Source organism: Hypanus sabinus, chromosome 9, assembly GCF_030144855.1.
Source record: "Hypanus sabinus isolate sHypSab1 chromosome 9, sHypSab1.hap1, whole genome shotgun sequence".
Lineage (NCBI taxonomy): Eukaryota > Metazoa > Chordata > Chondrichthyes > Myliobatiformes > Dasyatidae > Hypanus > Hypanus sabinus.
Window position 1 is genome coordinate 75,322,327 of NC_082714.1, and position 13,870 is coordinate 75,336,196.

Genomic DNA, 13,870 nt, shown 5'->3' on the forward strand with positions numbered 1-13,870 from the left:
ATGCAGAATGTGAAGCCGCTCTACATTGTTTTCCGTTTTAGAATATCATCTCAACCAAGTACCCGTTCTTTGTAAGGAATAACTAGTCAGCAATGGAAGGTATGATGATAAAAGGAAACATGGAACCTCTCAACGAGGCTGCACTAATGAACTGTGAACATTGAAGTGAAAATGCTCTGAACTGGAGAGTAGCCTCGTCACGAGCACTATAAAACACGAGTCATCCATGACCCCGACGTGATTCGAACACGCAGCCTTCTGATCTGGAGTCAGACGCGCTACCGTTGCGCCACGAGGTCTGAGGAAACTGTTGAAATACTGAAATTAATATGCATCTCAGGAATTTATTTAGATCCATTTGTTGCTCACTTACCCACTCGAATTTGGCGATTTTTCCGTTTCCGTAAATCTGTTGAGGAAACTGTTGTTTTCTCCGACTGTAGCTGTCTCTCCTTTCGTAGTTAATGTAGAACCCCTTTGGATTCTTCTTCACCTTGTATGCTAAGGAAAGTTCATGCCTTATTTTTACCCCTTCTGATTTCATCCTTATGTGTTTCTTTACATTTGTCATAAGCACCTCATCTGTCTTCATCTGTCCTATCTGTAAATCACCTCTTTTTATTCTTAACCAAGGCTTCCAAAGCACTTGAAAACCAAGTTTTACTACACCTAATATCTTTATCCTTTATTCTGACAGGCGTTTTGTACTCTCACAATTTCAATTCTGAAGGCCTCCCGCTTACCAAATACATTTTTGGCAAAAAAAAAGCAACCTTGCCAGATCGTTTCTGATGCTATCAAAATAGTCCTTTCTCCAAGTTAGAATCTCAACCAGCGAACCAGACCTATTTTTTGCATATTTGCTTCGAAACTAATGACATTATGGTATGCAACAAAGAGATCAGCGGCTGACAACTGGCTAAAATGGCACGTTTATCTGAGAACGGCCGTAAGGACAAGCCGGGTAACAAGAGGAGGTGTGATCGGAGTATGTGAGTAATTTTTCGAGGGGATTCTGAGAGACAAGATCTACCTGCATTTAGAAAGGCAAAGACTGGTTAGAGATAGTCAACATGGCTTTGGGCCTCACGTTTTAAGACACAAATGAATGAAATCAATTGTGATTCCAATTCCGCGCTTTCGCTGCTACTGGACGTTACAAAGTTTCGCTGTCCTTACTTCGATGGCAATTGATAGGAAATGATGGGAGATTTTCCCACTGGATCAAGAACTAAAAGAACAAAAAATAATACGTCGAAAAATACTTTCGAAGGCTCACTGCAGTTTTTTTTTGTTTCCTTTAATTGACGATTTGCATATTTCTTTTCATAAGAGTCATTTTGCAATGTGCCGAACAGAGCTGCAGAGCAGTTCGTAATCAGTACAAGTGACTACAAAGGAATATAACCGATGCCACGAACCTGTTTCACGATGTCTCACCAAGCGTGTGAAACACTTTCTTCGCCATCTTGTGTTCATGTGTCACCATAAATCGAAATACCTACTCCCAGATGTCTCACTGATTTGCAACACTCCCCAGAGCTCTGGCTTTACTGTGTACGCGCTGCTCTAGTTTAAAGTACCAGGATGCCGCAAGTCGCACTTGTACGAGCTAAGTTCCATCTTCTACTCATTGGCCCATAATCCCAGTAGAATCAGATCCTTATATGTTCTTACTGTCCACCACATTACCAGCATCTGTGTAATTCGTTACCGCACTCGTCATGCCACTAACATTCTTAACAAAACATTTAATAGAGATGACAGATCACGGGAGGTGCGACAGAGTCCACTGGGGAATGTCACTATTCAAAGGGTTCCAGTTTAGAAGAAAAAGTAGACTCCACTACCATCCACTGATTCCTCCTCAAGTTAGTGCAGTAATCAGTTGACGACCTCACATCGGTTCCCATGTGGTAGGATCTTCCGGACAACAATACGCATGAGTCCTTCTGAAAGGGCTTTCCAAAAGACGGGTAGACATGTATATCGCCCTGTCTCTTCAATCCTGTTTGACGGCTGGAGGTGGTCTTGGAAGTATAAAGTTCGGTGGGGTGTTTTCAAAGTACAGGTGTATTCCCATGCTTCTCCAGCAGGGATTCGGGCAACTGTTGACAATATAAACGGAACAGCCAGGCATTGCATTCCGCTGAAAAACTCGAACAGGAGTAAAAATATTATTCTTGGCCAGGATCGAACTTGAGACATTTCGCGTGCAATGAGAACGTGATTACCTGTGTACCACAAAGCTAGCTAGGGCAATAATACAAATCATGGAAACCAGCTGGATGTAAAAAAAGGAAATGGAAATAAGCAATTTCAGTGAGCTGATTGGTTGACGCAAGAAGCCGAAGCTGTTGAGGTGTTTCAACGCGCTTCTCCCAGTTTCAGAGAGTGAATATCTGGAGAAGCTGTGCCTCTCCGTCCCACATGGTGCTAACAGCGCCATAACAGGCAATTTGCCCCATCATTCCACTCTCTTAACGAGCTACACGAAACCAAGTTACAGGCACAGCAGAATTTTAAATCATGGTGATTCAGTGGGTAGTTTATTATTTTGTACAAAACAATTATTTCCTCAAGAATATGTATCAGGGCAACCAGACACAACCTACTCCGTGAAATCCCTACGGAATTTTAGTAGATTATTCCAGCTGTTCGGAGTTTTTTATTCACAATGCCTAACCCAGAGTGTTCTAAATTAGCCCTGGTGAAACTCAACATTAGTGGCAGACGGAAGAAAGGAAACAACGAAATACCTTATTAGTCACGGTTTGTTTTTATGATAAATGATCACCGCAAACAATGGCGAGGCGAGCGGAGGTGAGGCGGAATGCAGGCGGAACCTGGGTCCGTCCCCAGAAGTAAAGACCCGAGGTTCGGACAGGATCGGCTCGCTGCTCCGCGTCATTTACTCGGCTCTGCGCTGAACTGAGGCCCTGCCACGACTTTCTTTCCCTTTCTGCAAGTTGAATGGTTGACGGTCTTCAAGTCAAGTCAAGTCAAGTCACTTTTATTGTAATTTCGACCATAACTGCTATGTACAGTACATAGTAAAAATGGGACAACGCTTTTCAGGACACAGTACAAAATCTAGACTGAACTACGTAAAAAAACAACAGAGAGAGAGAAAAAGACAACTACGCTAGACTACAGACCTACCCAGGACTGCATAAACTGCACAAAACAATGCAGGCATACAATAAATAATAAACAGGACGGACAGTAGGGCAGTAAGCTGTCAGTCCAGCCTTTGGTTAATGAGGAGTTTGATAGCTTGGGAGAAGAAACTGTTACATAGTCTGGTCGTGAGAACCCGAATGCTTCGGTGCCTTTTCCCAGACGATAAGAGGGAGAAGAGTTTGTATGAGGGGCGCGTGGGGTCCTTCATAATGCTGTTTGTTTTGCGGATGCATCGTGTAGTGTAAATGTCCGTGATGGCGGGAAGAGAGACACCGATGATCTTCTCAACTGACCTCACTATCCGCTGCAGGGTCTTGCGATCCGAGATGGTGCAATTTCCGAACCAGGCAGTGATGCAGCTGCTCAGGATGCTCTCAATACAACCCATGTAGAATGTGATGAGGATGTGGGGTGGGAGATGGACTTTCCTCAGCCTTCGCAGAAAGTAGAGACGCTGCTGGGCTTTCTTTGCTATGGAGCTGGTGTTGAGGGACCAGATGAGATTCTCCACCAGATGAACACCAAGAACTTTGGTGCTCTTAACGAACTTTACCGAGGAGTCGTCGATGTTCAGCTGGGAGTTGTCGCTCCGTGCCCTTCTATTTTTTGTGTTTCTTTGTTTTATGGCTGCCTGTAAGGAGATGAACCTCGAGGTTATATAATGTACACATACTTTGATAATAGATGCACTTTGAACTTTGAACTTTAGATGACCATGTCGTTAATTGACAGTCTAATTAAGTCAAATACTTACGTTCGCCTCCAATAAATGCATATATTGGCCGAACTCTACTCATCTGGCTCATCAGCTTTGACCAGAAACGATTAATATACAGTATATAATATATTATAATACTGTATATTGTTACGTACTCGTAACGTGACAGTGGTACCCTTGTCACGTGACTGGGGTTGAAGCTATACTGGACTTGAGGTATTGGTCTTGTGATGGTGGAGTGACGTCATTTTCCCGCCAGTAGAGATCATGTGACAGGTTTTTTACAGGGTATTAAAGGAGGACCCCTCCCTGTGAGGAGTGGCAGTTAGTGGCGGGATTTGCCATGTTGACTTCATGCCACTGCGCGATTCAATGTGATGACGCAGATTAGTTGAAAGATGAAGTTTTATCTCATGCATAAAGTTTAAAAAGTCATTGCCAGCTGTTTCTTTACAATACTGCTAGTTGAGAATCAGTGGAGAGTGAAGATCGGAGATCGGGAGTTAAATATCGAGGAGAAGCTATTTCGACGGTGAAACGGGTTCGACCTTGTTTAATCCTTATTCGGAAGGATTTCATTGACTGTTCTCGTGTTAATCTCTGCGGGGTAGCAGAAAGGATTGAGGACAGTGTGATAAAGGAAAGGTCAGTGCCTTTAAGCCGTTTCGTTTTGTTTCGTAAATTCTTCGTGAGAAAAGTTCGACGTCGGGGATCGAAGCAAAACGACGTGAAAGAGAAGTTAAATCGTCTTAAAAAGTCTCTCCCTTAAATGGACTGTGAGCATTTTGAACGTGGCAATACTACTTTAAAGAACTGTTTTTGCAACATCGCTTTAAGAACTGTTTAAGCTGCAGCACAGCAGCAGATTTCCGGTTACGTTAGTGTTTGTTTACTTTTGGGGGGGTTTGTTTTCAGTGTTTAATAAACGTGTTATTTGTTATATAAACCCTTGCCTAACTCATATCTTTATTGTTGCCTGAATACGTAACATAAATATGGGGGCTGCGTCTGGATTGGTTCATTTGAGTTTAAATGCTTGTTGAATTTTGAGTCGGTGTTTTGGAAACGGGGGATTCTCAATTCTTTTGTTTGATTGGCTTGTGAGTGGTATTCGGCAACAATGAATATTGATGAGTTTTTGGCTTCGCCAGGCGCGGAGTTGTTAGCGAAGGCGAAAAAACTGAGGTGTCTGAGATAGCTAGTAGATTGCAACTTAAAGGTATTTTGCAGAATACAAAGGCTGTGATACAGAGAAAGATCGCGTCACACTTTGTGGATTCGGGTGTTTTTGATGAATCGATTTTAGAGTCGTTTCCAATAAGTAATCTGGAGATGTAGTTGCAAATCGAACAAACGAAGTTGGAGCGTTGTAAATTGGAGGCTGATCAGAAGAAAAGGGAATTTGAATAAGCAATGAAGGAATTGAGGTCTGGGAATCAGTCTTTTGGTTCTAGAAAGCCGTTCGTTGCTAGTCAAGAAATTAATTTAGTCCCACCATTTAGTGAAACAGAAGTGGAAAGATATTTTCAACATTTTGAAACTATTGCTCGGATGTCAGAGTGGCCGAGAGATAAATGGTCAGTGTTGTTACAGAGTGTAATTAAAGGTAAAGCACAGCAAGTTTACATAGCTTTAACTGCTACGCAAGCACTTGATTATGATATTGTGAAAATGCATATTCTAAAAGCATACGAATTAGTCCCAGAAGCATATAGAGAAAGATTCAGAAGTTTGAAAAATCTGTGGAAAAAACTTATGTGGAATTTGCCTATGATAATGCTGTGTGTTTTGAGAGATGGGTTTCTTCTAAAAATGTAAATGGGGACTATGATACATTGAGAGAGCTGATTTTAATGGAGGAATTTAAAAGAAGCATTCCTGTTGAAGTAAGGACCTACTTAAATGAGCGAGATAGTGTTAAATTGCAGGACGGTGCTAGATTAGCTGATGAGTATGTTTTAATCCATAGGAATAAATTTCCTCAGGGCAGAATTTTCAAGAGGAAAAATAACATGGAGACTCAAGGTAAATCAGAAATTAAATCAGAAGTTAATGAGAAAGGTAAGGAGGAAGGAAAACCTGTGAACGAAAGGCAGTTTGGTCTTATTTGTAACTATTGTAAGAAACCTGGCCATGTAATAGCTAACTGTTTCAGATTGAAAAAGAAAGAGAAGGAAGCAGTTCCAGATGCTTGTGTGCAACATACTGAAGCACCTGTAAACAGGGTATAAAAGGAGGACCCCTCCCTGTGAGGAGGGGCAGTTCGTGGTGGAATTTGCCATGTTGACTTCATGCCACTGCTTGATTCAATGTGATGACGCAGTTTAGTTGAAAGATGAAGTTTTATCTAATGCCTAAAGTTTAAAAGGTCATTGCCAGCAGTTTCTTTACAATACTGCTCGTTGAGAATCAGTAGAGAGTGAAGATCGGAGTTCGGGAGTTAAAGATCCAGGAGAATCTATTTCGACGGTGAAACGGGTTCGACCTTGTTTAATCCTTATTCGGAAGGATTTCATTGACTGTTCTCGTGTTAATCTCTGCGGGGTAGCAGAAAGGATTGAGGACAGTGTGATAAAGGAAAGGTCAGTGCCTTTAAGCCGTTTCGTTTCGTTTCGTAAATTCTTCGTGTGAAAAGGTCGACGTCAGGGATCGAAGCAAAACGACGTGAAAGAGAAGTTAAATCGTCTTAAAAGGTCTCTCCCTTAAATGGACTGTGAGCATTTTGAACTTGTGGCCATACTACTTTAAAGAACTGTTTTTGCAACATCGCTTTAAGAACTGTTTAAGCTGCCGCACAGCAGCTGATTTCCGGTTACGTTAGTGTTTGTTTACTTTTGGGGGGTTTGTTTTCAGTGTTTAATAAACGTGTTATTTGTTATATAAACCCTTGCCTAACTCATATCTTTATTGTTGCCTGAATACGTAACAATATAATATTAGTATACATGATTGGGTGTTGGGGCAACCAAAAAACTGGACATCGGAAGTTCAGGAACAGATTAAAAGATTCAAAGTTTATTTATGTCAGTACCTCCAGTTGAACTCTGTATTTTTGTGCGTTTGCTCCTAGCTCTCAGTCTGTGGTTTTGTATTGCCATATGCTCCTGTACCTATTCCTGCTCTACTACGGCCCATGTATTACTGAGTACTCCATCTCTCATCTGTTTCTCATTATTACTTGTATTGCAGCCACCCGTGTCTCATTGTGCTCCACCTATCATCTGCCTTTCTGTGTATTTCAGTCCTGTGTTTACACCTGTTTGTTGCCAAATTATGCCAGTGAATTTTCCTGAGCCTTTCCAGCATTCGTATCTGTACTCTGTCTGTCTGAATATCGACTCTGCCTGTTTCCCGATACTGGGTTTGGATTTCTCTGGATGTTTAGATCTCTGCCTGAACTTTGACACCGACTTTGTCTGCACCTCAGGATTTGCTGCTCAATTAATACCACTGTGTGCACAATACTGGCTCTGCGGTTGGATCCTTGCTTCAGCGCCCTGACAATTTATTAAGAAAGTAAATATACAGTTAAAATAGACAGCCACGAAACAAAGGAAAACCATCGATTCCGTTCCAAGCAAAATAGCAAATCGGACAAATGGCAAAGAAAATCGGAAAACACAGAATATAAAACACGAAACCACAAATCATCAAAACAGTCGATTCAGTTCAGTTTAGTTCAGTTTAATTTGGTGCAGCTCTGTGTTGTTTGTTAACTTCAGGCCGCAGATGCAGTTGGTCCCCGATCCAAAATCGCTCAAAATAGCAACATTAAGGAGAGACCAAAAACACCGGAACACCGGAACCTCAACTACAGCGTCCAATCCACAAAAAGTGTCGACTAAACCTCGCCGGAGATCGAGGACCTCGACCATCCTCCGCCTGCGTTTAGCGGGAGGAAGACGGTCGGACCTTCCTCCATTAGCATCGAGACGGCGCCGACCACCCTCTCGCTTGGATGATTTCAGTCTTCCTAGACACTTTCACCAGCAAAATCTGCAAGAAGTTAAGTCAACAGTGGGCTTGCGCCCTGGGTGCGCGCTTCTTGGCCTCCAGACCGCACAGTTCGCTCGAAACCTCACGTTACCAATTTGAGGACAGCTCAATCGGCCCGAAGACACGCCACCAAAATGAAGATCACTGTAGCAGAACCCCATTTGAAAGAAAAAGAAGTGAAAGTACTTTCGTGGTTCGCTGGCGTGATCTTCCACAGCCTGATGCAGGATAACCAGCGGTATAATCGTGCTCACTCATAGCAGGCTGGAGGTAAACCGAACATTCCTCAGACAGCGCTTTCTACAAATGTATGTTTCGAAGGTTTCAAAGGTGCAATTTAATGTTAGAGAAATGAATGTAATATACCTCCTCCTTTTTCTTCGCAACCATCCGCGAAAACAGAGGAGTGCCCCTAAGAATGACGACAGTTAAATGTTAGAACCCCGAAGTACCCCCAGCTCCTCCCTCCCTCGCATAAGCGGCAGCGAGCAAAATTCCACCACCCCACCCCCCGCCCCACCACCACCACAGGCAAAAATAAAGCGCACCCGCTACCAACACTCAAGCGTAAGCAAAGCAACAACGAAGACACAGATTTGCAGTTACCCCAAAGACTACATTGTTCACCCAATAATTCGACATACTGCAGGTTCTCTCTCTCTCTTCTAATAAAGGGGTGACTCCATTTTCCAACGAGCGGGGAAACTTAACAAACAACTCACTCGTTTACGATGTTAAAAGTCCGTTTAGTCTCTTTTTTCGAGCTCTGTCCCTGAAGATGGCAAAGATGCCGGGTCCCCAGCCACACAACAGTTGTTCCGACTCCAGTTCCCCGAGACTCCAGGCTTCCAAATCCGAGCCGAAATCTTAGGCCAAGCCTTAGGCATGCCGAATAGCGGTCGATTGTGGAACCCTGAGAGCTCGTCCCATTCCCACAAAGAACTGTAATCAGCGTGCAACTCCAGGTCACTGTCTTCAAAAGAACCCTGAAAGGGAAAAATAGAGATATTAAAGATGGAAATAGAGCTGTTTTCGAAGATGTAGGCAAAGGAGTCGCTGTTGGGCGCCTTAACTACTTCATGCCTGTTTGACAACAGTTGTTGCTCTTCAGTTCGTCGGACCGGATATTCGTCGGATGTGATCTCTTCCGCTACCACTTGTATCTCGTGCAGTACATTTACGGATCGATCTGTTTTTGGTCCGCAGTCAGTATCCTAGCGTATTGATATGCACTGATCTATGTTTAATAATTCCTTAAGTCCACTGTGAGAGATTATTTCAACTGCAAGTCCTTCAGTAAGTATGCAATTTGCCGCGTCCTCAGAGGTTATCGCAGTACTCATCCAATCAGTGTTCAACTTAACTCTGCGAAGAAACAAAAGAAGAGCGATCTTGGTCATCACATTTTAACTCGACTTTCATGTCAATCCCACTGCGCCAAACCTGGTGACAAAATCTAATTGTGAATGTTGGTTTTAATGAATCATAAACCATAACCCCTGCTTCCAAATAACAAATGTTGAAGGCTCGGAAGTTATTTAACTTAAAGCTTAAAAAGTTGGTCCCCCAGTAGAACAACTCACCTCGCGAATCGGTTTCGAAACTGCACGTGAAAAGAAAATAGTGTAGTAGTCCATCGCCTTAACCTCTCCTGCTTCTCAAACAGCAAGATGACTACCTCTCAAAGCATTTCACCACTGTATATGTGTGTGCTACTGGACGATAGTCGTTAAGTCAACCCACCCTGCTCTTCTTAGGCACTGGATGCTTGTGCCACGCACCGGAAATCATAAGAAGAGGATGATTTGGAAGGTGAATACGTTGCTGAGAAATAGTACAGGGGTCAGGGGTTCGGATTTATGGATTATCGGGGTCTCTTCAGGGAAGGGTGAGATCAGCACAAAAGGGACGGGTATGATTGTTGCCCTTTAGAAGCAGGAGGGAACTTCCGCTTGTAGCAATGAAAGATTGAAATGTCTTTGAACATACCCTCCAGTTGGCTGACACAGGCTTTCAGAGCCCTACCAGGTACCCAATCAGGGCCTGTTGCCTTGCAAGCGTTCGCCCTCTGGAAAGACGTTCTGACGTCGGCCTCCGAAACAAAGATCGCAGGATCACCGGGTGTTGCAATGATACTCATAGAGGTAGTTTTATTCTAAACATAGAAACATAGAAAACCTACAGCACAGTTTAGGCCCTTCAGTTAAAAAGCTGTGTCGAATATGTCCTTACCTTAGAAATGATCTAGGCTTACCCATAGCCCTCTATTTCTCTGAGCTCCATGTAATGGTCCAGGTGTCTCTTAAAAGACCCTATCGTATCCGCCTCCAGCACTGTCGGCGGCAGCCCATTCCACGCACTCAACACTGTCTGTGTAAAAAATTCCGTACCTACTTCCAAGCACTTTAAAATTGTGCCCTCTCGTGCTAGCCATTTCAGCGCTGGGAAAAAGCCTCTGACTATCCACACGATCCTTCCTTGAACCTTTTCAAACGTTTTTTGAACGTTTCGTAAGATCTTCTTTTCCTCTTGACTTGATTTACAACAGCCTTTGTACACCACGGTTCTTGTACCCTACTGTCCTTACCCTGTCTCATTGGAATGTATTGAGCAGAAATCCACGCAAATATCCCCTAAACATTTGCCACATTTCTTCCGAACATTTCCCTGAGGACATCTGTTCCCAATTTATACTTCCAAATTCCTGCCTGATAGCCTTATATTTCCCCTTACTCCATTTAAACGCTTTCCTAACTTGTCTGCCCCTATCCCTCTCCAATGCTATGGTAACGGAGATAAATTCTGATCACTATCTCCAAAGTGCTCTCCCACTGAGAGATCTGACACCTGACCAGGTTTATTTCCCAATACCAGATCAAGTACAGCCTCTCCTCTTGTAGGCTTATCCACACACTGTGTCAAGAAACCTTGAACATACCTAACCTACTCCACCACATCTAAACCCTTCGCTCTAGGGACATGCCAATCGATATTTGGGAAAATAAAATCTCCCACCTCAACAACCTTGTTATTATTACACCTTTCCAGAATCTGTCTCCCTGTCTGCTCCTCGATGTCCCTGTTACTATTGGGTGGTCTATAAAAAAACACCCAGAGAACTAATTGACCCCTTTCTGTTCCTAACTTCCACTCACCAAGACTCCGTAGACAATCCCTCCATGACTTCCACCTTTTCTGCGGTCCTGACACAATTTCTGATCAACAGCGTCATGCCCACCTCTTTTGCCCCCCTCCCTGTCCTTTCTGAAACATCTAAAGCCTGGCACTCGGTAACCATTCCTGCCCCTGAGCCATCCAAGTCTCTGTAATGACCACAACATCATAGCTCCAAGTAGGATCCACGCTCTAAGGTCATCCGCTTTGTTCATAATACTCCTTGTGTTAAAATCGACACATCTCAAACCATCGGTCTGAGCGCGTCCCTTCTCTATCACCTGTCTGTCCTACCTCTCGCACTATCTCCAAGCTTTCTCTATTTTTGAGCCAACCTCCTCTTGCTCCGTCTCTTCTGTTTGGTTCTCACCCACAGCAATCCTAGTTTAAATTCTCCCCAATGGCCTTAACAAACCTGCCATGATATTGGTCTCCCTGGGATTCAAGTGCAACTCGTCCTTTGTGTACAGGTCACGCCTGCCCTAAAAGAGGTCCCAGTGATACAGAAATCTCAATCACGGCCCCCTGTTCCAATCCCTCAGCCACGCATTTATCCTCCACTTCACTCTATTCCTATACTCACTGCCATGTGGCACAGGCAGTAATAGCGAGATGACTACCTTGGTGATCCTGCTTCTAAACTTCCTTCTTAACTCCCTGTAGTCTGCATTCAGGACCTCCTCCCTTTTCCTGCCCATGTCGTTGGTACCAGTATGTACCAAGACCTCTGGCTGTTCTTCCCACTTCAGGATATCATGGACGGGATCAGAATCATCCCGGACTCTGGCACCTGGGAGGAAAACCACCACCCGTGCTTCTTTCCTGCGTCCACAGAATCGACTATCCTACCCCCTAACTATAGAGTCCCCTATCACTGCTGCGTTCCACTACCCTTCTGAGCAACAGAGCCAGACTCTGTGCCAGAGACGCAGCCACTGTTGCTTCCCGCAGTGGTGGGCGTCTCCCCCACCCCACCCAACAGTACTCAAACTGGAGTACTTATTGTCAAGGGGTACAACCACAGACGTGCTCTCTAGCTTCTGAATCCTAGCCTTCCCTTTCTTGACTGTTTCCCAATTAGCCCCGGTGTGACTGCTTGCCTATAGCTCCTCTCTATCGCCTCCTCACTTTCCCTGACCAGCTGCATTTCCAGTTCCCGAACACGGTCCCTAAGGAACTGCTGCTCGACGAATCTGGTGCAGCGATGGCCATCCAGGAGGCTGGGAGTCTCCAAGACTTCCCACATCTGACACCGAGCAGTGAACACCGGCCTCACACATATTCTTCCTGTCTGTATTCTGCACAGGCAACCTACCTCGCCCCCACCCGTTATCGCCGAAGCCTCTCTACTCTATCTACCTCTACACCGTCTCCCGCTCCTCTGACGTCAGATCTTATAAATATTTCCTTTTAAACACTTTTCGCTGTTCTCACTGGCTGACATCCTCGCGCTTGTGCAGTCGTGCCCCGATCAAACCGCTGAAGAAATAACCGTCTCCCTTTAAAGATTCTCTCTGAAAAATGTGCGTAAAAGGCATTAAGATTATCTGCGAGTAAAGCATCACTGCCTTTCACAATAACAGTAAGAAGTAATGGCCCACAAACCCTGCCATCCGATTCCGCCTCCAACCACTTCCAAAATTGTTCTTTTGCTCTTGAGATGGTAATTTGCAATTCTTTTTTTAAATCTTTTTATTAATTTTAAACAAACATTGCAGAAACATGGATACATAGAATTTGAGAATACATAATTAATAGGTTAAAGTGTAAATACAAATAGATGATAATCCATATATAATAACCTCCCAAACTCATAGTAATTACAAAAAAAGGAGTAAATAAGAAAAAAAAACCTCCAAAAAAAAACCTAACCAACATGGGTCATTGCATAATGTCAAATATACACAGTAGTGTCCGTAACTCCGTACCTCCATCCAACTAATTAAGGATAATAAAAGTAAGGTTTAGGAAAAGTCAGTTTAGCTCATGTGAAAATGTTGAATAAATGGTCTCCAAGTTTCTTCAAATTGAATTGAAGGGTCAAAAACAACACTTCTAATTTTTTCTAAACTCAAACAAGAAATAGTTTCAGAAAACCATTGAAATATGGTTGGAGGATTAATTTCTTTCCAATTCAATAGGATAGATCTTCTAGCCATTAACGTAAGAAATGCAATCATCCTCCGAGCTGAGGGGGATAAACAAATATTATCCACCATTGGCAAACCGAATGTTACAGTAATAGGATGAAGATGCAATTTAATATTCAGAACTTTTGAAATAATACCGAAAATATATTTCCAATAATTTTGCAAGCAGGGTCAAGATCAAAACATGTGGGTCAATGAAGCAACTTCGGAATGACATCTGTCACAGTTTGGATTAACATAAGAATAAAATCGAGCAAGTTTATCCTTAGACATATGAGCCCTATGTACAACCTTAAATTGTTGTACAATTACAACAATTTTTTGTCCCATTCCTTCTTAATTTTTCCTGATACTTCTGCCTGTATTTTCATGATCATGTTATAAATGATGGCTACTAAACCTTTCTGGCAAGGATTCATAGCTAAAAAAATTTCCGTAATGTCCATTGGACATAATTTCGGAAAACACTGTAACGTATTATTCAAAAAATTTCTAACTTGCAAGTATCTAAAAAAAATTAGTTTTAGGAAAATTATATTTATTAGATAGCTGTTCAAAGGACATAAAACTATTGTCTAAAAAAAGAACACGAAAACAAGTTACACCTTTTGTTTTCTATAATACAAAGGCTTGATCCATAAAAGAAGGC

At 42.9% G+C, this 13,870-nt stretch overlaps 1 non-coding gene across 1 annotated transcript; it reads right to left on the minus strand.

Moving 5' to 3' along the window:
- Positions 1–227: 227 nt before the first annotated feature.
- Positions 228–299, minus strand: trnaw-cca (transfer RNA tryptophan (anticodon CCA)). Its single transcript has one exon. It is a non-coding gene; the product is annotated as a tRNA-Trp (tRNA).
- Between the last annotated feature and the right edge of the window lie 13,571 nt (positions 300–13,870).